Genomic DNA, 21,319 nt, shown 5'->3' with positions numbered 1-21,319 from the left:
GGAGTTTGGAGTGTGACTGCTTGGGGTTGTAGACAGGTGTCTTGTATACTGCTAACAAGTTCAAACAGGTGCCATAACTGCAGGTAATGAGTGGAGGACAGAGGAGCCTCTTAAAGAAGAAGTTACAGGTCTGTGAGACCCAGAAATCTTGCCTGTTTGTAGGTGACCAAATACTTATTTTCCACCATAATTTGCAAATAAATTCATTAAAAATCAGACAATGTGATTTTCTGGATGTGTTTTCTCATGTTGTCTCTCATAGTTGAGGTCTACCTACGATGTCAATTACAGGCCTTGACGGTGTTGATGCCCCAAGGGGCAGTGGAGCACATCTGCCATCTGCCACTCTGGCCCAATGCCATAGCATAACATTATATCCATCAGTTGATACCCAACCAGGGTGTCAATGTAGGGACCGTCTTACCCTTTTCAAATTCGTGGCTCTCCTAGTAGCATCAGGAGCTCCACACTAGCCAAGGCTTGCTCTGCAATGGCCTTCTTGTGGACACTGAGCTGAGCAACTCTGAAGGTTTTCTGTTCTGCTGCAAGTCCCACCCAAGCATCCTTTCTGTGCTGACGATTTCCACAAAAAACATGTTCTCCTAAAAGGCCATATTTGGTACTGCATTCCTACACAGCATAAATAATTTAAGATCGCAGACCGGACCCCTAAACTAAATCAGACCTCAGATCAGACCCCTAAATTAATGCAGAATCCAGACCAAAGCCTATATTTATTCAGATCCCAGCCTTTATGGCAACACAAATTAATTCAGACTCTTATTTAAAATCCCAGATTCCTAAATTAATGCAGACCCCATACCAGTCTCTAATACATATACAGACCCCAGACTGGAACCCTTAATTAATTCAGATCCCAGACCAAACGCCAAAAAATATACCAACCTCAGTCAAGACCCGTTAAATAATAATCTTTATTTCTGTAGCGCCAACTTATTCCGCAGCGCTTTTAAAGCACGGGGGAACACAAAACCAGATGACAATTACATGTGGTATACAATTATTTGGGGAGAGACGGGGTGGGGTTGATTCAGGAGGTGCAGGGGCAGGAGACGAGGCATGGAGGAGCACAAAACAGTGCGAAAATTACATATGATATTTAATTATAAGGAAACAGAACGGGGTTGGGGGTGATAAGGAGGTACAGGACAGAAGATGTAGATGATAGGCAAAGTAGAAGGTGTGGGGAGCCATAGGGAGGGGCAGGGGACATGTTATGGGGGTGTGGCGGCTTGGAGATTGGATGAGATTTGGTATACCTCCCCAAAGAGGTGTGTTTTTAAGGTGCGTCTGAAGTTTCGTGCTTTGGGGAAATACATACAGATCCATAAATAACTTCATTACGCAGACCAAGCCCTCAAAATAAATTCAAACCCAAGACTAGACCTAAATTAATACAGATTTAAGACCAGAAACGCTTTCATACAACTAAACGTATAGTTCAGCTATTCTTGCCCAAGAAATTGGAGAATCAGTTTGATTTTGTAAAGTTTTTTTCATGAAATGTTACAAGATTATAATTATAGGTTTAGTGCAGCTGCCTCAGAAATCATTCAAAAAAAGATTGACCAACTATGCCTTTGTGAGTCAAAGACTTTCATGTCATAGTAAAGCTATCTCCTCTACACTGGTCATCCATTTACCCCACACACTTCCTGCACCATTCTACGGTATGATACTCAAAGTCTTACTCACTCATGACTAAACTCCCATCAGACGAAACCATCTGTATGACTAGTTAAATGTCTAGCAAAATGCTATATCATGTACAAATTATTCTGGCTTGTGGAGAGTAGCCTAAATGTCCTAAATCCCTGTCTGAGAAATCAGGGTCAAAAACATCAAAATGCCTTTGCAGAAAACCGTATAATCAAGTCTTCTGCTTGTGGCTTTAACACAATATAAAACTATCTTTAAAGGGCTGACTTAGAAATAATCATCAAGGAACTTGTAGCAAGCCAGGATATGGACATCCGAGAACTACTGACAAACATGTTGGCTGTTGCTTAAAGGGTCCTCTAGTTTTTGTAAATAAAATTAAGGAGCCCTGAAAAAAAGCTTTGCTTTCTAATCTTCCAAATGTGGTCTTTATTACCATTCAGGACACATTAGGCAACATATAAATAAAATATATACTGATTTGGTCAGATTGTCGTTGCTCGACAACCATATCCCTCAACCAAACTATAAACATGCGAATCTACCTCAGTTGAACAGTCACGTTTATTTAGAGAGAAAATAAATGTTGGATTTCAACACTCTATACACAATCGTTCTTTCCTCCAAATATAGCTCTCCGTGGCACGGTCATGCTACTGTTTATCCAACAGGTACAGCCAGGTTAATGTGGTTGTCCAACTAAATGAACTTATCACCTATCCAACTACTGGGCTATCTCCAGCAGTCCCAAAGAAATGAATAGAGTGGTGTCCACCACTCCCTTAATTTGAGTACACTTGGGATCCCACTCTCGTGCTAAGTAGAGTTCCTAGCGACCAAACTCCCACCAATCAGATGCTTGGCTCCTTTGGAGAGGAGCAAAGTTCATTTATTGGTATAGCCTCTTTACATAGCGTTAATGGATGTATATTCTGCGTGGTTATATCACATCATCATGCCACTACTTGGTCCTTTAGTTAGCAATAGATAAAGAAAAAGCAGGAACATACACACCTATGCAGGAAAGAAAGAGAAAGGAGCGGTGGCTATTTTGTAGGAGAAATGTGAATCTTAAAAAAAAAAAAAAAAAAAAATGCTTGACCCACGTTACAGGCCTCCTTCCCCTCTTCCCCGAAACAGCTGTCTGTGAATGGTTATTCTAGCTTGATTTCCTATTCCCAATAGTTGTTTTACCTGCAGAGGTATTGTTTAATCTTCCTTATTTGCATTAATTACCCAGAGGAGCATGCATGATCACATATGTCTCCTCACTCACCTCTAAGGTGTCTTCTCACACCCCTACTGGGTGCTCTCCTTAGGGAGAGACCATGCCATCCTGAGACCCACTCACCCCCTAAGTGTCTGCACACACTTTTTGGGTGCTCTCCTTAAGGAGAGATGACACCCCTCTTGACCCAAGCTGAAAAAAGACATATATCCATCCAGTTCAGCCTATTACCCCCAATGTATGTTAGAGTATACAGGAAAGTTTAGCAATTGTCAAAAGAAAAAACTATCACGTGAATTTAATATGACTTTTAATTGCCTTTAGGGCTAATGCTCACGGATGGATTATCACTGCGGATATCGTGGCCAGACACCAGTCGCGAATTCTGCAGCATTGTCCCTCCATAGACAAGCTGTGTTAAATCATTCTGCCCTGCCCACGAGCGGAAATCAACTGCGATTTTTCCACTCGCAGGGCAGAATTACAGCATGTTCTACTCTGTGCAAAAAAACGCATGGACAGCTTCCATTGCAGTCAATGGAAGCCGTTCATCCTGCGATACGTCCACAGAGTGAGCACAGTCCAGCGGCAGTGCGTCCTGCACTGCACATGCACGCCGGCTCACTGGACGAGACACTCGCGGCGGACCTGGAGAGGTGAGTATACGGTCTCTGGAGGGCGCCGGGTCTGATTCCGCTGCAATATTTCGTAGGCAGAATTCGACCCGGCCGTGGGCAAGAGGTCTTAAGAAAATACATAGTCTTATAACACTGCATATAATTATTTTATGCTCAGAAGCATGTTTTTTCTATATAGTAGACTGCATAAACATATGCACCCCCTTCTAGATGTCCCTTAATATTCTACATTTCTCTAAATCAATTAACTAATTTTCATTTTAGAAAAAGAGAACCCGAGTAAACTATGAATTTATTTGAAAGGATTGTTACTACTTGGCAACATCTGTTCATATGATGTATATATCAACATCTTGGCATCACGCAGAGGGATCCCCTTTATTATCCAGCTCCCACTATAGAGGACACTTCAATAATTCTATATTTTATTGTAGAGAAAAATCAGTGGCTGCATGCAGCTTCTTCTCCTCTGTGATATTGGCCTATCATGTGATGTCACCTCATATTGGGTTCAATGTTAACCGATTGTATGTAGAACCTTACCAGCACAATGAAGTAGGACCCACAGAGTTTTTAATGGTGCTTTATTACAAAGAAAATAAAAAACAATGAATAGCAAGTCAGCCCTGGGTCACCAGCAAACCTTTCTAGTAGTAGTTCTGCAGCCAAAACCACTACTTCAAGTCTACAAAAGTTTCGGACTGAAATCTCCTTGGCCTTTGCATAGATATTGATTTTTAAATATTTTATTTATGCTTGTCCCAATTAAACTTCAGATTTATTTTACGGACAACTCACAGATAATCTCATTATACCAGTTTTCGTTTTTATGGAGTCTTGAGCACTTTTTTAAGCAAAGGCAAGAGGGCCAATCCAGCCATTTTAATGTTTTCCTGAGATGTTTTTCAGGCTTCAGTCAGGACAAAATTGGTATGAACTAAATTATTCCAGAATATTCTGATGTATTTAGGAAAAGTTCCCCCCCCCCAGTTTTTATCCAATATGCTTCTCATAGGTTTCACTGGTGGTGTAGGTTTCATATGTACATGTATGCCAGTTGTCTTTATACGATGCGTTTACATATTTTGCGTTTACCCAATTGAGGTTCAACTTTTTTGCCTTCTAAATCCTTAGTTCTTGTAGTGAGGCTGTATTTACATGGGCAAGTGTGATAGGATTGCATTAAATTCTCATCAATTTGCAAGCTATTTTTTATGCATGTACAATAATTTTTTAAAGAGACAAATGTGTGATTTTCATCCAATTTGCATGCATTTTTCCTCTGTGTAGAAATCACAATTTAATCTAAGGACCCAGCCCACTGAAAACCCCCATAAAAAGTTTGCCTGATTGTGTTAACGCCATTTTCTATTGCAGCATAGAGAGTTTCATTTTGGAGTACAGAGAGTCTTCTGGTGTTTTTGAGGAGCTTTTCAGCGCTTTAGAATGTGAATTTGTTGATGGAGTCTACTGGCCTAACTAGTTTCACGAAGCTTTGGAGTGCGTCGCTGGATGCTGAAGGAGGAACCCAGGTGGAGGAGCTGGGTTCATTATCTGGTGTCCTAGTGTTCTCTGAAGAGACATTTTAATTTTACGTTCCATTTGACTTCCATTTTTTCTTTCAAAATATATTTATTGAGAATTTCCAATATAAACATACAACATACAGTAGAAAATTGCTCTGATAAGCTATGTGGTTAGAATCCTGTCAGTTCTAGAACTTAAGAGGAAAAAGGGGGAACACACATTCCCCCCCTCCCCCGAGGCTATGGGTCTCCCAACAGACTTCCAAGAGAATCTGCTCAGAACTCAAAAGAGCAGGAGAGAAGAAGGAAAGAAAAAACCCTGGAAGAAACCTGACTGAATTAGATTCAAACAAACTATAAACAGTGAAAACTATATAGGACAGTGAGTAGGACTCTGTGGGCCTGGGTATTGCTGTTGGATAGGTCACCAGCCGATCCGATCTCATGAATAAGGCAACTTCTAAGCAAATCTGAACATAGACAACAGATCAAAACGCATCGAGCAAGCCCTTGTAAAAATAGATCATGAGTAATCAGAGGATTCTCCTTGACTTCCATTTTTTACAGGATCAAAAAACAGTCTGACGTGCTATTGGTCCAGTTAAAAACAGAAGCCAAACAGAACAGATTCAAATGGAAACATTTCCGTATTTTTCTATAATTGATTTTAATGCTTAAAAAATGGATCAATTTAAATTCAGTTTAACCCTTTCCAATACAATTTTGGATTCAGGGTTTCTTATAAGGCCTTCTTTTTTTGCTGTTATACAACGGTGCCATCTGCTGGTAAAAGCCAGTGTGTGGCTCCGACTGTGGAGTGGCTGGCAATAGACGGTAAAAATACTTTGTTGGACATCTTCTGACATTGGAGCTGTACAAGTTTCAATCAGAATGTAGGAAGACGTCAGACAGTGGATTGGAAAGGGTTAACTAAAGTTTCTCTGTTCCAAAAACAGAACAGGAAAAGAGAAAGGACAAACAGAGCTCAAATACAGATGTGAAAGGGGCCTAAGCTATAAACCATAAGTATACTGTTAACAGGCTGAACTATCTTCTCTGTCATAATTATGTGACAGGAGCCACTATTCATCAGCAATAACTGGGAGAGGAGTTTCTCTGTCCCCCTTAAAGAGCTTGTGTGGTAGAGTCCATCACACAGGGGATTTTCTGATTGAAATGCTGACTTTTTGAGAGAAAAATCAAGCCGAGTAAATCTCAGCTAGTAACAATAAGATCACATGGGCCACCCGAGGAGAAAGACTCCAGGTGGTTTCAGAGAGAAAGGAATAACTAACCAAGGCAATACTACAATTTATATACTGGGGGATAGTAACATAATGATTGAAAAAAATGCATAGGAGTGGCCCATTAAATAATATGGGCATCATTGCTTAGCATTGATGTCTTCCTGTTCTGGTGGCCTTGGTTCGAACCTGACCAAGGCCAATATTTGTATGGCTTCAAAAGGTATGTGGCTGTAGTTCTATCATTAATGGAGGAGCACTGTGACTGTATATATAGTAGTAATTCCATGTGCAGTATATGGAGAAGGGCACTGTGGACACTAAAGATGCCTTTTTGAGTACCTGCCCGCTTGTGAGAAAAGATTCGGGTGCCGGCGGGCAGGGGTGGTGGAGAGCGGGGGAGATCTCTCTCTCTCCCCCCCCCCCCGCTCACTCCCGCAACACAGCGCTCACCTCCGCCGACACCTGAATCTTTTTTCACGAGCGGGCAGGTATTCAAAAAGGACAATACTCGCTCAAGTATTTGTCCTTAACAAGTATGCTTGCTCATCTCTATTCATGAGTGCAAATGGGGGGAGATGAAAAAAAAATTCTGCATAGGGGGCCATTTATCCTAAGGCTGGACCTGATCTCACACACCAAGTAGGTTAACTGTAATCCCATAAAATTAGCCCTAGCTTGTGTGTGACTGAGATAAGAAAATGAAATTATGACCGTTTTGGAGACAGGGCGGACTTGAATGATACCCATTTCTGTATACCACTGCAGAATATGCAGAATATGTAGGCACTATATAAACAATGGAAAATCGGCTGCTCCCATAATCTAAAATATTTTGGATCTGATGAGTATTACGAGCATATAAACATTATATCAGAGCCATATAATAGATAATACCAGGGATTCTGCTACAAAGGTAACATTTTTTCATATAATGGCCAATTTTTATGCACAGCCCAATATTTAACGACTTTGCAAGAAAGATCTGTTTCTAATTCAGAGTTTTCTGCAACTGAAAATCCGTACTGAACTGGCTTTAGGAACTTCACCAAAAGTGATTCTGCTAAACCTTTACATGCTCCAAGACAATGGATTGCTATATGAAGTAAAGAAATCTGACATGATGAGCTGGCCCTTTTGTATGGCTGTCTTATATCTATCAATTAATGGATATATTTGGATTACGGTTTGGAATCCGAAGACATTGGGAATGACAGTTTACCAAACCACCTGTCAACGGAGATTACCTCTATGGATCTATGATTTTCTCAGACATCTAACTGCGTTAACATCATCCTAGAAACATGGCCCACAAATTAGTAGGCTCGGAAAACCCAAGAACACTACTTTTACTTATTTGAGCTGTAAATAATATTTTCAATTTCTAGGCAGCCTTTTTTAGTTCTTTATGATAAAGTAAATTAGCAAAACACAATTTGAGAATTCCTTACTGGGATGTTGGTTGCATCGCTGCATTGAGAGGAAGGAATACAATGTTGCTAACGTCGTAGAGAAACAAGGCTGAATTCATTATATGACATGACACCTTCAGAAAATGAAAGCAATCAACAACTGTCATGGCATCGCTGGCACCAATGGGCATTGGGTGCATGCTCGGGTCTGGTGTGATGTACCACTGTCCGCACCGGACCATGTGACGTGCTTGTTGCAGTGGCATTTGGTGCTGGACGCTGACGGAGATAAATCTCCTTTCTGGTGTTGAACTGATAGGCTGGCTGAGCTGTCTACCGTTTTGGTCGCTCACTTAGGGTATTTATTACCACTCCTCTTTGCAGAGGATGCTAGTAGTACATTTATATATTGCCAGTGGCTTAGTTAGGAGTGTTAGCCTTGTGTTTCTGAGTGCTCCTTTTTGTGCCATCTGGACTTTGGATTATGCCTGTCTATCAACTATAATCTCTCGCTGGAACTATTATCGCTCTCGTACTCCGATTTTGCTTTGTTTATTTGACTATTGTTTCTCATCCTATTCTCATATATTCCCTATCTTCCATATTACATTTAAGGACGTTTAGAGAATCAATTTAGCTGTGGGGTCGCCCTTTTCGGGGTGGGTGCTCCATTATAGTGGCATGGCCAGTTAAGGCTGATCACAGGAAAGATCCTATGCCTTTCCTTCATTTCTACCACCATCAGTTATACTGTTTCAAATATCTAGCAATCCAGAACCCCCTGTATTTTATACATCATTCAGCATGTCCCTGTCCTCTGTTTTTATATATATGTTGGTCCGTTACCTCAACAGGACTGGACAGATATAGCAGCAACGTTTTGTTAATAATTAACATTCATGTTGATTAATGAGTTATTTTGAGCAATGAACCATTGGATGTAACCTTTTCCCTTCAAATGCTGTAAAGATTTCATATTAACCAAAATAGTTTATTTTTTGTAAGTTCCCATCTTAAAATGGTCTGTTATGAAGAACACATAGCTGGGTAGAACACGGAGTAAAATATTTTTTCATAGAAAGTCCATTTTCTTTCTGTTCTATTTTTTGATTAGAGTGAATGCGATGGCAGGAATTTGACTTCCTCCTCTTCTTTGGGAAGACTTATAAGGCAAATTAAAAATGCAGCAGTTTCCCCGCAGCAGACACTATAACGTGGCATGATTATTTAATAGCAACTTTTATTTTCACTGATTTTTCCTGCGAAAGCCTGAGTGGTTTGGATTGTATTTTCTTCATGTAAGCCGTATAAAGCATCTCGAGGAGACACATTGGAAAATAACCTTGAAATACATCATGGGCAAGCGTCCAGCCCGAAAATAGCACAGGACCGCATAGCTTAAAAACAAAACGAGGGATGTAAGATTATTGTCCTTATTTTGCTCGCTCTTCTGTCCTGATGCCAGAGCACCATAGCATGGGAGCCTTTACCACAGACTGCACTGACCGGGTATGTCCAGTGGGAGAATGAACTGGGCATGCTCACTTACGTGCCAAGTGATCTGAGAGAATATAGCTGCATTTAGTTTCACTCATTGCGCATTATATCGGCCAAGTTATTTAGTACTTGATAACCTCATCTTGGCTCGGATTAACAGGTTTATAAAAACTGGGGGAGTCTGACACATTACAACAAGCGGAATCGACCACACATTTCATTGACCTACTCCACACCCAAGGTTAGATATTTGTTGCCATTAGAAATTGGATGCTGTTTTGATTTAGAAACACTTAGGCTTCAGTAAGAAGAAGCTGCTACCTTACTGACGTCCAAGGCCAGGGGGAAACAAGCAGAACAAGCCTAAAAGCCACAAATCTGAGGTAAGGGATATTTATGGTTACTTATAATTATGTGCTGAACGTTGTATTATTACTTGCTATGATATGTCAGGTTTTATCTACTATTGACGACTAAATGCTTACAGAGCAAACAAGGACAGAGGAAACAAGATCTGCATTCAGCACACAGTGATATTATGTTCTGGACAGTAGAGGAAAGGGAGGGTGGATATACTGCTGGGTTGTGGGGAAGAACCATTTGTATCAAATACCAGTTGCTTCATGAGATATATTTTGTTGCATTATACAAAAATATTTTAAAGTGTGAGTAAAAATTGCTTCTGTATCTAAATGCACCAACCTTGTGGATATGGTCTCTACGCTGTCATGCATCTCTTTTTTTGCTGTTAGTCTATACTATATGTACTGCATACTGATGTTTTACTAATAATTGCTGTCCTTATTAATTTACTTATTTCAGCTTATACTTTAATGGCAGTTCCATGTGGAATTGAAAAAAAAAATTGTATATATATATATATATTTTATTTTTTTCTAAATTTTTTTTTATTCCACATGAACCTGCCATTGGCAACATATACATACATATATATTTACATATACATATTTATATGTACATACATATAAATATGTATGTGTATATATGTATAGATTTTCTTGGCAATGGCAGGTTCATGTAGAATACGCAAAAAAAATTAATGAAAAAAATTATATATATATTTATTTTTTATCCACATGAACCTGACATTGCCTAGAAATTATATACATATAAACACACATACATGTATATGTATATATACATATGTCTGTGTATATATTTTCTTGAAAATGGCAGGATTATGTGGAATTAAAAAATATAATTTATTTAGTTTTATTCCACATTAACCTGCCATTGATGTGCCATATTTATGGATATATATAGACAAGATTTTGCCATACAAACTGGAGTACATGCAGTGTTGGGCTGGGGTTCTTTGGGCCCACCTTCCATATGTTGTATTGAAAACATGTACATGTCCTCTTTCATGGTAGTCTATATTGTTACCATTTGCATACATAGGACATCTCATCCCTATTGTCCAGGTTATTTGGGTATCTACTCATAAGATAGAGATTCTAGTGGTAAGCAATTGGCTCCAATTGTCCCAGAAGATTGGAAAAGGGCAAATCTTGTCCCTATCTTCATAAAAGGATAGAAGGTGGAACCAGGAAACTACAGGCCTGTGAGCCTGACTTCTATACTGGGAAAGATCTTTGAACAAATTATTAAATAGCATGTATGCAAGCACTTGGATGAGAATGGAGTAATTAACCAGAGCATGGGTTTGTAACAAGTCATGCCAGACAAATCTAATTTACTTCTATGACAGGATCACCGACTGGCTTGATCAGGGCAATGTGGTGGATATAGTATATCTTGACTTTAATAAAGCATTTAACAAAGTATCTAATACCATACTTATTGAAAAAAAGACCAAATGTGGAATCAGCAAGGCAACTGTTAGTGATCGTTCTCAAAGAGTAGTCATAAATGGCTGTGCATCAAAATGAAAGAATGTATCTCATGGGGTACCACAAGACTCTCTTTTAGGCCCAATGTTGTTCAACATTTTTATAAATGATCTGGAGAAGAGAATTGATGGGAAACTGATCAAATTTGCCATCAACACAAAGCTAGGAGGGATAGCTAACAGTAGGGAAGAGAGAGAGTATTCAAAAAGATCTAGAAACGCTTGAACAGTGGGCGGCAACTAATAGAATGGTATTTAACAAGGAGAAATGCAAAGTCCTACATCTGGGCAAGAAAAATGAAAATATCACAAAGAATGGGAGGAATTGGGCTAAGCAGCAGCACATGTGAAAAAGACTTGGGTATACTAATAGATCATAGACTGAACATGAGTCAACAATGTGATGCAGCAGTCAAAAAGGCAAACACAGTTCTGGGATGTATCAAGAGAAGCATAGAGTCTAGATCACATGAGGTAATTATCCTCCTCTACTCTTCCTCAGTCAGACCTCATCTGGAATACTGTGTCCAGTTCTGGGCACCCCACTTTAAAAAAGACAGACAAACTGGAACAAGTTCAGAGAAGAGTTACCAAGATGGTGAGCGGTCTGCAAATCATGTCCTATGAGGAATAGTTAAAGGATCTGGGAATGTTAAGCTTGCAAAAAATAAGGCTGAGAGGACTTAAAGGGGTTGTCCCGCGGCAGCAAGTGGGTCTATACACTTCTGTATGGCCATATTAATGCACTTTGTAATGTACATTGTGCATTAATTATGAGCCATACAGAAGTTATAAGAAGTTTTTCACTTACCTGCTCCGTTGCTAGCGTCCTCGTTCCCATGGAGCTGACTAATTTTCGCCGTCTAATGGCCAAATTAGCTGCGCTTGCGTAGTCCGGGTCTTCTTCTGTTCTCAATGGGGCTCCGTGTAGCTCCGCCCCGTCACGTGCCGATTCCAGCCAATCAGGAGGCTGGAATCGGCAATGGACCGCACAGAAGCCCTGCTGTCCACGGAGGGAGAAGATGCCGGCGGCCATCTTCAGCCGGTAAGTAAGTAGTCACCGGAGCGCGGGGATTCAGGTAAGCGCTGTGCGGATTTTTCTTTAGGTCCCTGCATCGGGGTTGTCTCGCGCCGAACGGGGGTGGGTTGAAAAAAAAAAAAACCCGTTTCGGCGCGGGACAACCCCTTTAATAGCGGTCTACAAATATCTGCAAAAAGGGCTGCCACAATGCAGAGGGATCAGCCCTATTCTCATTTGCATAAGGAAAGACTAGAAGCAATGGGATGAAACTGAAAGTTGGATATTAGAAAACACTTTCTGACAGTGAGTGATGAATGAGTGGAACAGGTTACCACGGGAGGTGGAGAGTTCTCCTTCAATGGAAGTGTTTAAACAAAGGCTGGACAAATATCTCTCCGGGATGATTTAGTGAATCCTGCACTGAACATGGGATTGGATCAGATGACCCTGGAGGTCCCTTCCAACTCTACCATTCTATGAGTCTAAGTCAGTTTCAAATAGGGTTGTCTTTTACTGGACCTTTGGGTTCCATTAACCCCTTCCCAACAGCATAATGTTCATATATTTTCATGCAGTCATGAAGGCTGTATAGAAAGGCATTGGGAGCCGAGTCCGCTTCATACCCGGCGGCTATCAACTTTAATCTGAATGCAGCAGCTAACTGTTTAGATGCACGCCTAGCTGGATGGGGAAGGGGGGGGGGGGTGACCCCGGGGGGGGGTGACCCCTTTCCATGCTCCATCAGCAAATTCCCTGCGCAAAGCTCCCAGGGCTGCCATACAGAGATACCTATATAGCTCTGCTAGTGGCAGGGCTTTATGGGCAACATTAAAAAATGTTATATATTGCAATACTGAGAGATTGCACTACAAGGCCAAGTAGTTTTTTTTTTTTTGCGCAAAAATAACGCATCAGAACTAATGGTTTCCTATTTAAGCGTTCACATGAACGATTTTTTAGATGCGCAAAATACTTGCACCTGCAAAAGACAGTAAAATGCGTGGCTACAATGTACTCATCTAAGGTGCGTGCTGCGAGAATAGATAGGACCTGACCCATCTTTGGTGCGTTTTGTGCAGGAGTTCCCATTGACTCCTATGGAAGCTGGATTAACACGCAGCACGCACCACAGATCACATGAACGTGCAAATTATGCGCAATTATGCATGTAGAGCATAACTTTAGCTTCGTTCACGCAATTTTTCCACACGCGAGCAGCAATCTCTTTGCATGGTTATTTGTGCGCAAAAACCCCCCACTTGTCTGACCGAGGCCTAAAGCACAAGCAATCAGATAATTGCAAGTTCAAGTTCCGTGTGGGGACCAAATAAAAAGTGTAAAAAAGATTCTATAAAGTAAGTTTAACAGTAAACAATTTTAAAAATATTAAAAGGTTAACGAAAACATTTTCCCCCTTTTCCCCTGAAAAATCTGAACATTTAAAACCCGCCACCTATTTTGTATCACCTTGAACGTAAGAGTCCCAGCTATTAAAATATCACACCATTTATCCCATAAGGAGAAGGCCGTTAAGAAGAGTTTGAAATGCAAGAGTTAGTTTTTTTTGTTACCTTGGCTCCTGAAAAATTTGAATAAAAAGTGATCAAAAAGCCATATATGTTTTCCAAAATGGTAGTAATGGAAACTACAGTTTACCCTGCAAAAAATGAGACCAATTGACAAAATAAAAAGTTATGGGTCTTATAATATGGCAACAGAAAGTAAGTTTTAGGGAAAAAAAGTATTTACTTTTTAAAAGTATAAAAACAAAAAGCTATATAAATTTGGGATTACCATAATCATGCAGGCCCATAGAACAAAGTCCTTATGTCATTTTTACTGCACTGTAAACAATAAAAAAACTAAACCCCACTAAAAATGGCGCAATTGCATTTTTTTTTCATTTCTTGCCACGTAAACATTTTTAAAAGTTTTCAGTACCTTTTACGGTACATTAAATGGTGGTATTGCAAAATACAACTTTTCCTGCAAAAAACAAGTCCTCATACAGCTACGTCAATGGAAAAACAAAAAAGTTGCAGACTCTTGGAGGGCAGAGGCACAAAAAAAAAATCTGTTCCAGGGGCGCTTAAAGGGGTCGAGACCCCGACCGATCAGCTGAGCGGGTGCATGATGTCAGCACTGCAAATACGCAGAGGTAGGAACGTAAGCAGCGTAAGTTTCTGCGCTGACCTCTGTCTAGTGGCCAGTGCTTGTAATTGCAGGCACAGCTCACGTTGATTTCAATGAGACCCGTGCCTGCAGCTACGATCGCAGGTCACTAAACAGAGGTCGGCGCGGACACTTCCGCTGCTTCAGCTCCGACCTCTGTGGCACTGACATCATGCACCAGCTGATCAGTCAGGACCCCGAGCGATGGACCCCAGCCGATCAATTATTGATGACCTATCCTGAGGATAGGTGATCAGTAGTATTCTACCTGGAAAACCCCTTAACCCCTTGAGTGGCACGCCCGGAAAATTTCCGGGGACGAGCTCCACTGCTCATAGCAACATAGCCCGGAAGATTTCCGGGCTATGTATCACTATGGGAGCTGCAGAGCACAATGCCACAAGCTGTGACAGTGTGCTCTGCCTGCACAGACCCACAGAGAACAAAGCAAGGGCTTTGAAAAACCAGCAGAAGATATTGCAGATATGTCGGCAACCTCCTGCTTTGTTTAGAGGTTGCCATAGAGACCATCGGCTTGTCAGAAGCAAGCCGATGGTCTCTGTGGCAGGGAGAGCTGGTTGTTAGCTGTCAGAGGACAGCTAGGTACTAGCTCTTACAGCAGAGATCAGAGAAAACCTCCGATCTCTGCTGTGTTAACCCTTTACATGCTGCAGTCTATGTGACTGCAGCATGTAAAGGGCTGTCACTGCAGCATGTAAAGGGCTGTCACCATCGGACCCCCGGAATGTGATCAGGGGTCCTAATGGGTCCCTGTGGAAGTCCCCTAAAGGGACAAAAAAAAATAAAAAATAAAAAAAAAATAAAAAAAAAAAAAGTTAAAAAATTATTAAAAAAATTAAAAAAACACTTGTCTCCCTTTACTTTGTAAAAAATAAAAAATACAATCACACATGTGGTATTCATGCGTCATAATGACCCAGAGAAGGAAGTTAATACATTATTTAACCCCTTAATGACATGGCCCCTTTTTTTCTTTTTTCCCCATTTCTTTTTTTCCTCCCCCCTGTTTAAAAAATCACAACTTGTCCCGCAAAAAACAAGCCCTCATATGGCCATGTCAATGGAAAAATGAAAAAGTTATGGCTCTTGAGACGCAACTGCAAAACTAGTTGAAATTCAATGATTAGACCATTTTAAAAAACCTGCCCTGGTGGGCACGACAGGGTGGTAGGAAACCTGCCACTCAAGGGGTTAAATGTGTCAGAACCTGGGCCCTCCATAGGATTCTTCAGTACTCTGGTGGGCTAGTCCGATCATTAGGACATGTATGATAGGTCAAAACCAGTGCAAAGCTTATATCTTTTTTCATAATGATCACGGCTATCGGTGACATTGTGGGACATTTTCAAACCTGCTGCTGTATTGCGAAGAACAGTTACGTCGCAATGGTGTGTGTGGTTTTACAGAGGTCAGAAACGCTATCTTTTCTCCTTAGGGAGAGCATCTAAACAGTGAGTGAGGCCATCATGCTCCTCTGGGTAATATGCAAATAAGGGAGGTGGAATAATACCTCCACAGTGCCACCTATTGGAAGGCAGCATTTCTTCAAGCCAAAGTTAGACTCTTTATACAAGCATTGTAACAATGACTGGGAATTAAAGAGAGTTTTACAGAGTTACATTCAGTGTGCTTTTTTGGCAGACATTTGTCTGGTTTACAGCAACGTAACTACGCCTTCAAGAATTATTACACTAATACAAATGTTAAAGTGTGTTATTTTTTTTTTAAATAATAGAAGCCGCCTTTCCTCTTATATAGTTATACGAGATGCTCACAACTATAGCTAGCCGCAGAATATGCAATCACTGCAGTGACATGGCATTGGATACAGACACTGGATGGTGTATGGCCTGAAAGCCCCCCTTTTGATGGTGATGGTCTCCATATTAACAGAATATATAACAGATATTGAAAAAAATACTTATTATTAAATTACTGTTAATATTCTCTACTGGATAAATATTCTGCATTAATCCTAGATATAAACCAGATACTTGGTCCAAAAACAGACCTGTCAAATGTAATCCAGTTTGGCTGGCTATAAAATGCCTAACGTGAAGCCTCTAATGAAACCTAATGGACTCACAGGCTGACTTCTTCGACTCGTACTGATGTCATTAATTCATTAAAAAAGCAGATGCTGCTGGGACAATAAAACCTACAGCGCTGTGAAAAAGTTTTAGGCAGGTGTGGAAAAATGCAGCAAAGTCAGCATGCTTTCAGAAGTAGAAGGGTTAATAGTGTTTTTGTGGAACAACAGAATGCGAAGTGAATGAACTAAAGAGAAATCTAAATCACATTAATATTTGGTGGGACAGCCCCTTTATCTTAAAAACAGCATCAATTCTTCTAGGTACACCAGTTTTTAAAGGAACTCGGCAGGGAGGTTGGACTAAAAACCATGGAGAACTGTGGATGTCGGCTTGCTCAAATCCTTCTGTCTCTATGTAGTCCCAGACAGACACTATGATGTTGAGATCAGGACTCTGTAGAGTCATATAATCACTTTGAAGACCCCCTGTTCTTCTTCACACTGAAGATAGCTGTTTATGACATCGGCTGTGTGTTTGGGGTTGTTGTCCTGCTGCAGAAAAAAATTGAAGTCAGTCAGATGCCTTCTATCTTTAAAAGTATTCTTACTTTGCAGCAGTTTTACACAACTTTTCCACAATACTGTGTATGCTCCTTAAATCATATAGAACTATTCAAAATGTGCTTCATCCCCTTTCGATTTTACAATCTCTCTAATCAGTCACACAAGAATTTAAAATTACTCAGCAAGAATCCTACCTAACATAATAACATAGTAAGGCCAAAAGAACACACGTCCATCCAGTACAGCTTATTATCTTGCAATGTTGATCCAGAGGAAGGCAAAAAACTCAAATGACGTAGAAGCCAATTTTTCTAATTTTGTGGGGGAAGAAAAATCCTTCCCAACTCCAATCTAGTAATCAAAATAATCCCTCGATCACCAGTCATTTATCTTCTTATTCTGTACCGCGGATGGTTGCGGCGAGCTGCTGTTGGACATGCACAGTACAGATTTTTGGGGTTTTTTTTTTCTGCACCATCGCTAGGCGATAAAGCGGGTACCCACAACTTAGTTGCAATGTCGATTGCGAATGGGCCGCGGGTCCGATGGCTTCCATTTTTTTTCCCTCCGCTCCTGGAAACCGCAATTCATTTTTGTACGTCTACACAAACAATCAAGTCTGTTAGTGTGCAGGCGGCCTTAAAGGTGTTCCTGGCTGCTAACTAGAGGCGATCGAATCGCACTATATTAGACATGTATCAGCCATATTGACTTCCACTAGCTCCGGTTAGTGTCACTGTGCCAGACCAGTCTAAATGATTCCAAATGCTAAATCCCTAGAGAACAGTCGCATACCAAGGTCCGGCAAAGTCCTAATCACAGCTAAAGGAAAAGTGGTGAAATCCAATTATTTCTGTAGGTATTCTTTGGGCCCAAGAACATTACAGATTTCATATGTGCTGTGCACTTTCCATGTCTGTAATGCACTAAAGGAAAATCTAGCCAGGCCAAGTACTAGTTCTACAAAAAATGCCCAACTGCAATGTAAAAGGAGGCATGCATTTAACCCTTTCCAATCCACTGTCTGACCTCTGAAGACATTATGATTTAAAGCTGTACAGCTCCGATGTTGGAAGACGTCCGTCGGGGGTTCTCTTACTGTATATTGCCAGCCTCTCTGCTGTCGGAGCCTATCCATTGTGTCTCCTCATGCAGTACTGGCTTTAGCCAGAAGATAGCGCCGTTGTATAACGGCAGAAAAAGAGTAAGCCCCCTAGGAAAACCAGGATACAAATTGGATTGGAAAGGGTTAATATTTGTAATAGGCCAAGAATACAGTTGAGGACATTACACTGACGGATGTGAATGAAGGAGTCTCTTTGGAGTGGATTCTGCAGCCTGTCTATCAGGCCCGCCGTAAGACACTTGTTTAGTCATGCCCAAAAACTCATCATACTCTCGATTGCTGCACAGGAATTAGTGGAAACATATGTTTTATCAATTGTGCTTCCTACACATTAATGCTTCAGTTTATCGGTATGGTTTCTGGGAAAGTCTTCTCCGCTACGTAAAGGCAGAGTTGTCTGGAGCAAGCATCGTCACACAGAAACCCTAAAGTGCAGGTAGTTTACCGACTTGGAAACTATGTCTTACAGACTTACAGCTGGCGTATGAGAACAGGTTCTTCTTTCCCTGCCTGTCTGGGTTACATTTTTATAGTTTAACATAAGATGATTGATGTGCATGCCTCAGCCTGCAGCTCGTTCATACAACTGGGATATAGAATCTGCAGAAGGCCAGACTTCTTCTGGAGCGATGGCTGCTTCTGGATCGCAGCAGGCGAGACTGAGCATATAACACAGGACTGCCTGCACTGCCCCACCCCTTATTCTTCCCTATCTGCTGTGCCACTGCGAGACATCCCTTCCTGGAATCTATATATTCCCAGACATAAGGGCCTGGTGGCTGCAATGCTACAGGTAGGTGATCCCCACTAGAGTGGTTAATATTACATTAGGCTGTGCAGATCGTCCTTCTAGGGCGTGGTACATTCACGATGATGTGAGTCCATCTGCTGCCAGGTATTCTTGTGGAGCATTACGGTCCGATGTCTTATTTCCTGTCTATGATCCCTGTGGATACGCTACAGTAAATGTAATTTAATGCCCTACTGATTTGGAATATAAATGTAATTGGCAATATATATTACAAGATCATCGGTCTTCACACAGGGATAGAGGCAATGATGTTCATAAGCTGATAATTCTACATACTGAAATAAGACTCTTCAGACAAGAATATCTTTAGTTTTAAATTAGGGGTCAAATCATTTTGTCTATCATATGCTTTGCATTTTCTATGACATTGCCAGTTTAAGGGTATTCCAGAGACTGGGGCAAAATTGCTGTAATTTCCACTTATTGCCATAATTCCATCTAAGTCGTCCAACTGAACTCCAGTGCTTTTTTTTTTTTGCTGATCTGTGCCACCGCTGCTTTCCAGGCAGCTTCTGATTCCCACAATTTAATATTGCCGCCGAGAAGTGTAAAAACTATATTTCCCACAATGCCCCGTTGTTAGTTACTGATGGGTGCACATTCACAACTGTACAAACTGTCATTACAGAATGTGAAGGCACTGAGCATGCCTGACCAGTAGGACGGTGGAGCATACAGGTCATAACCATTGGAATCCAATGGAGGACTAACCGGGGGAAGACCACAGGGGAAGCTTTGTCAAGCATGTTATGTTATAACTTTATATTGCAAGATTACATATTGCCTTCTGGCTGGATTCACACGGGCATATATCGGCCTGGTCATCTTGCCCGGCCGATATACGCTGTCCATTTGATGCATTGGTTTACAATGCATCAGTGCTCATGGTTGTATTTCCGCGGCATAAAAGCGCCTGCCCGGCCAAGATAGTGCATTTCAGCTGAGCGCTTTTACACCAGCAGCTGCATAGACTCCTATGGGAGCCTATGACAACTGCCAGAGAAGGGAGGTGGGAGGGAGTTTAGCAGCATGTTTGCAAAACTCCCACTTCTTTACCTCCTCCTCTCTCATCCTCTCCGGCTGTTTTCAATGGGAGAGAGGGGGGGGGGGTTAACTAGTGTGATTAAGCTCCCACCTCCTCTCTGCCCCTTGTCGGCAGCCAGCAATGGGTGGGGGTGGGAGCTTAGCCCACTAGCTCTGCCCCCATCCCTCCCCTTGCAGAGAACTGCCGAGGGGAAGGGGGAGAACAGCTTAACAAAGTTGAACTGTCTCCCCTCTGCTCAACAGCATCGCGGGCTCAGCGTATATGTGCTGGGCCCCTGCTGTCTGAACGGGCGCACAAATGTTTTTTACAGCGCTGGCTGGTGCATGTAAAGTCGCCTACAGCCATCTAAATAAATGAGCCTTATGAAGCATATAATGTTCACTTGGAATCACTGGAATACCCCTTTAAGGCCGCTGTGAACATACAGGGGATTTAAAGGAATCAGCTCTGAAAATTCACAACAATGTAAAAATCAATAGATGAGAATGTCCTTCCCAAAAGCCCACTCCATACATGTCAACTCACCCTTTTTTATTACTAGGAAGTCACCCTATTGTCACCCAGTCACCCTCTCATACATAGTTTTTACCCTGTTCCCAGCGATGGAGGCTAAAAATATAATGCAGGTGCAGCAAAAAAAAAAAAGTAAAAGTCACACAATCAGCCCCATCATCTCTGGGATTAATCCAGTAAGTAGCGCCATACATACTTCCTCTCTCTGCTCTCTGCTTTTATTCAGCTCTGGGAACCCTTGCATCTGGACACAATGTGTAGAGTTGCAGGCAACATCCTGAGGCTTTACTCATTCAAACGTCCGAAAAACATGACCATCTAGGGCATTGGATTCCAATTTATTCATTCACATGAGCGAAATTGCAGTGCGTAAAAACACTGCACCATAAAAAATAGAGAATACGCGACCAAACGCGTTATTTGAGTTGAGCTTTTCGTAAAATTCCAGAGCTCTACTCGAGTAACTAACCCCATTGACTACAATGGGAGACTCAAGCATTTTTGTATGTAGGACGCCGGGTCTTGAGCTTTTTTTCTTTTTTTTCTTGGTTCTCTCTCTCTCTCCCTGCCTGCCAGACAAAAAAATTGCAAATGACGCACGCTGCGTCGCGGCAGGGAGGGGCCAAAACAGGCACGTCACAGCAGGGAGGAGCCAAAAACTGGGGCGGGGTCAAACACGGCTTGATGCTCGTTCGAGTAATGAGCACTATCGAGTACGCTAATACTCGAACGAGCATCAAGCTCGGCAGAGTATGTTCACTCAACCCTACTCAGGACTTGATTGTGAAAAATCGTCCATTCATGCTAATTAACGTTGCACACAAGTGAATGCAAAAGCGCATGCGCTCGTGTGAAGGAGCCCTTTGGCTGGATGGCTGATGTGACTCAGTGCAACAGGGCAGAGAGCTCAATGAGA

The 21,319-nt window shown here is 41.5% G+C and overlaps 1 protein-coding gene across 4 annotated transcripts in view; it reads left to right on the top strand.

The window, feature by feature from the left end:
* FGF1 (fibroblast growth factor 1) overlaps window positions 1–21,319 on the top strand; it is a 152,286-nt gene that overhangs the window by 24,108 nt on the left and 106,859 nt on the right. For 2 of the 4 annotated variants that reach the window (XM_066591239.1, XM_066591242.1), the window contains exon 1: window positions 18,710–18,827. The exons of 1 other annotated variant lie outside the window; for it this stretch is intronic. The gene's annotated coding sequence lies outside the window, so the exon portion shown is untranslated. Of the gene's footprint in view, window positions 1–9,355; window positions 9,609–18,709; window positions 18,828–21,319 lie in introns of those variants that run through there. One more of the 4 variants, XM_066591240.1, reaches the window with a different exon arrangement.

This window comes from Eleutherodactylus coqui, chromosome 2, assembly GCF_035609145.1.
Source record: "Eleutherodactylus coqui strain aEleCoq1 chromosome 2, aEleCoq1.hap1, whole genome shotgun sequence".
Taxonomy (NCBI): Eukaryota; Metazoa; Chordata; class Amphibia; order Anura; family Eleutherodactylidae; genus Eleutherodactylus; species Eleutherodactylus coqui.
Note: the sequence above shows the minus strand (reverse complement) of the source record. Positions and strands in the feature narration are given on the sequence as shown.